We start from the raw sequence: 4,726 nt of genomic DNA, 5'->3' as shown, positions 1-4,726 counted from the left end.
AGTAAAATTGAAAATGAAAATAAAACTATCATAGTTCCATTTATAAAATTTTTAAATGATAGTATTCACATAATGGTGATTTCATTTGTTTTATAGCTCTCAAATAATTTTTAAATTGTTGTGAGGGACAGGATTGGCTCTTCTGTCTTAAAAGTTTGCTGACCTCTGAACCAGAGGAATTTAAATGACTCAGTTTTACTGATAGACTAGTAAAAACAGTCAAATCACATACTTTGGATGTCTGTTTCTTCCGCTATATTGTAAATCCCTAGAAATTGTGGGCTGTGTTTTATTAATCCTACAATAGATTTCTCAGTGCCTGCCATGGTACCCAACATGTAGTAGATACTTAATACTATTTACTATTTAAATGAATTAGTCAGTGTAAAATGTAACTTGGCCACAGCTATTCACACGTGCATGATTGAGGAAATCTGGTAACATAGTGAGCCTTCCCCTGCGTCCCTGATCACAGAAGTAGCCACTCCTCAGTGAGCCCATGCATCAGGCGAGTCCCAATGAGTGTTTCAGAGCAGGGCTTCCCAATTTTGTGTCAGCAAGTTATCTTGCCTTGTATTTAACATATTTTCTAGCTCCACATAAATAAGCAAACAGCAAAAGAAAGAAGGGGAGAGGCAAGAGTTCAGAACAAATAGCTTGCTATGTTTTGGAAACATTTGCCTTGAAGGGTTTGGCAGCATGATTCATAATCATTTTGTCTTTGTTTATTCTGAAGCATCAACAAATAATATCACAAAAAGAAGAACAATACTTTCACAGAATATAAATGAGGTGAAATAAGGAAAATGTTATTTCTACAAGCAGAAATATTTACCAGTTTGCTTAAACTTTATAGAAATCATGATGACTAGATGCCTGCTTATGGTCAAGGGGGCGCTGTATGCTTGTTGTAAGCAATCCATTGGAAACTGATTATTTTCTCTCTTCTATAATTTTAATGTTGTTGTTGTTGTTTTCTATTGTTTGTTTTTGTTTTTTAAAGCTCACTCATTTCTTTACCCTGTGGGATTCCACATTTTTGTCAGGTCATTTCCTTTGTATTATAAGAACCAATGTCAGATGTTCATTGTGGTGACTTGTAAAGCCACCCCGTGGAATATAATGAGGCCTGCAATCAATAAATTAATAATGTTGACCTGAAAAAAATAGTAAAACACAACTTCTGCCCACCAGTCACTACTGACTATTAACTGCTCTACAAATGCCATGAAAAGAACATTGTGCCCATGGCAACCCAGCAGTTGAATTCTGATGGTGGGTTTTTATTTAATCTTGGAGGGGGGGCAGATATGCATTCACATGCCTACCATAGTTAATAATAACTTCTAAATCTGGCATTTCCTGATAATGCAACAAGCTTATAAAACAGCTTTCATCCAAGACCTTAAAAACGCCTAAAATCAACCAAGTATTATCCGCATTTGGAAGATAAGAAAACCCCAAAAGATTATGCAATTTGCCCAAGGACAGACAGAAGAACTTACTAAAGCAAAAATACAGCTCAAGGTAACCAACTCCCAGTTTGTTGTTCTAATTAGACAATCCTCTCCTGTGTTGTGCTTGAAACTTTGCCTTGGCTTCACAAAAACCTCTGACGGATCACTGAAGTCCAGGGAATGTTCCCAAAGGACAGCTGTGGTTAATTGAACATCTTGCAACTTGCAAGATTCTGTTATTAGTCTCATTAATTAGTTTAAAGCATTTCTCACAAAACAAATTCTCAAAGCACTTGAAAATTAAGGATTTCCCCCTTGTTTTATAACCACATAAATTAAGATGTTAAAAACAAATTATAATTGAAATGAATGAATCACATTTTCACTTGCAATGCAACAGAAAATAAAGCTACCAATTGACCTCAGTTACGATACCTGCAAAGAGGCTGCAGGTGCAAAGGCCATCCACAGACAACCCCTTCATGGTGCAGAGAGTATTCTGAATTAAGAAGCACAAATATAATTTGAGTAAATTGCCTAACACAGGCAAAGCTCTCAAAAAAAAAAACAACTAAGCGATATTACCTAAGACATTTTCCCTTTCATGTCTGTGCTGCTGCATTTGCTATTCCCTAAACCCTGACCACCTTTCCTCTCTCATCTTTCCTTCTACATCATGTTAACTCTCCTAAGACCCAACTTAGGTATCACTTCTTTCCTGCATTCTGGCCTGCCCACTCCATTTTCTACCCCATCCCTCCAGACTAGAATGTAGCCCTCGTCCATACTCCCATGACCCTCTTGGCTTCTACCAACCATCTATCTTCCTGCGTTTAAATGGTCTCTCCTGTGCATTCAACTGAGCTCCAAGAAAGCAGGAAACATGTTTCCATTTTGTAAAGGTGGGACAGGAGCCAATGATTATTTCTCATATCCTGTGATCTAGCTTGATGCATCGAAATGTTTAGGAAAATTATCCAGACTGGAAAAAGTGATTTTCCTATTTCAGGTCCAATAAGTAAAGAGCTTAAAAATTACACGAAGAAAAAAGCTAAACAAACTAAAAATCAATTACTTTTCTTGGACCCATCAGAGAATTGAAGTTGCAAGGAAAACTGGCATCCCAAAATTTGGAGCCACAGGTAAACCCAGAGAGTTACAGCTAAGATCTGCTTATCTGGAACAGAAGCCACTGGAACCACAAACTGGTAGAAACACTTAAAAGGCCATTTTGATGAATTGCGGAAAGCTAATTATAGACTAATGTGAGAGTGATAAACTCCTGGGAGCTACAGTCTTAAGTGGCCCCCACATTTTTGTGGGTTTTATCTCCAGGAACCCTGCCAGGTTCTCATGGTGAAGAGTCTAGAAAGATCCCCTTGTGGCTCTGGCAGAGGCAAGGGGCAAATGACCCTTGTGAAACACCCAGAGAATTCTCTGTAACAAAGGCCTAATTTCCAGGGAAAAAATTATACCACAGCTTCATCCCATTTGGGGGTGGGCTTTTTCCTGACTGTAACCCCCTCTAGCCTTCCTGTACTACATAAAGGGCCAAGCTAAAACTAAGAAACACTTGTGAAGATCATAGCCCCAGCCCACTAAGACTGGAATTTCATCATAAGATTGTAGAACACTTCCCCTGCCCACACCTTACCACCCACCAACAGTGCTCCAGTATAATAGCAATGGATTGTAGCTGAAAGGGCTGTGAAAGGAGGACTTTATCCAAGGAGAAGTTTTTAAAGAAGACTAAAGAAAGCAGGGGATTATAAAACAAGGACACTCAAGGAATTTGAAGCCTCCGACACCTACAGCTACAGCAAATAATAAACACAGCCCAGCTTCTAGCCATATTTTAAAAAAACCTTCACACTAAAGGCATATTTACCTCAATTCCTATAACTTGATATAATGTGTACAACTTTTAACAAAAAAATTACAAAGCATGCTAAAAGGAAGGAAAAAACATAGTATGAAGAGGTAATGCAAACATTAAAGCCAGAGTCAAATATGACACAGATTTGGGAATTATCATACAGGGAATTTAAAACAACTATGACTAATATGTTAAGTCCTCTAATGGAAAAAGGAGACAATATGATAGATTAAATGGGTAATATAAGCAGAGAGATGGGAACTCTAGGAAAGTATCAAAAGAAAATGCTAAAAAGCAAAAACACTATAAAAATGAAGAATATCTTTGATGACCTATAGACTGGTCACAGACAAGAAAGACTCAATAAGCTTAAAGTTAAAGACAGGTAAATAAAAACTTCCCAAACTGAAATGCAAAGAAAAAAAAGAATTAAAAGAACAAAACAAACAAAACGAAAAAACAGAATGAACATCCAAGAACTGTGGGATAATTTCAAAAGGTATAGCATATAAGTAATTGGAATACCAGAATAAGAAAAAGAGAAGAGAGTGGAAGAAATAATTCAAATAATAATGGCTAAGAAAATTCCAAAATTAATGACAGACACTCAACCACTCATCCAGAAAGCTCAGAGAGAAGTGGGATAAATACCCAAGAAATATATATTGAGACATATCATATTCAAACTACAGAAAACAAAAGACAAAGTCTTGAAAGAAGCCAAAGGGGATGAGGGGGAATCTTACCTATAGAAAGGATCAAAAGTTAAGAATTACAGTTGACTTATTGGAAATCATGCAAGCAAAAGGAAAGTGGAATGAAATACTTACTGTTCAAAGAAGAAAACCAAAGATGGAAAATAAGATTTTAAAGGATTTATTAATTTTATGGGGGTAGTGTTCTTTTAAACAATTTTTTAAATGTATAATTGATATATAATAAACTGCACATGTCTAAATTGTATAATTTAACAAGGTTTGACATATATGTGTGTGTATATATATATATATATATGCCCGTGAAACCATTACCACAACCAAAATAATTAATATATACATCACACTCCAAAAGATTTTTTTGAGCCCCTCTGTAATTACTCCCTCATAGGGCACCTTGGTCCTCCTACCCAGGCAATCTGTGATCTGCTTTGTGTCACTATAGATGAGTTTGCAGTTTCTATAATTTCATATAAATGGAATCATACAGTATATTATTTTATATCTGGCTTCTTTCGCTCAGCATAATTATTTTGAGAATTATCCATGTTGTAGTATGTATCAACAGTTCATTCCTCACTATTATTGAGCATGGATTTAATTTACAAATATTCCATAACTGGTTTATAGTTTGGGGTTATTATGAATAAAGCAGCTGTGAAAGTTCATGTAAAAGT

The sequence above is a fragment of the Hipposideros armiger genome, unplaced genomic scaffold, assembly GCF_001890085.2.
Source record: "Hipposideros armiger isolate ML-2016 unplaced genomic scaffold, ASM189008v1 scaffold_701, whole genome shotgun sequence".
Lineage (NCBI taxonomy): Eukaryota > Metazoa > Chordata > Mammalia > Chiroptera > Hipposideridae > Hipposideros > Hipposideros armiger.
Note: the sequence above shows the minus strand (reverse complement) of the source record.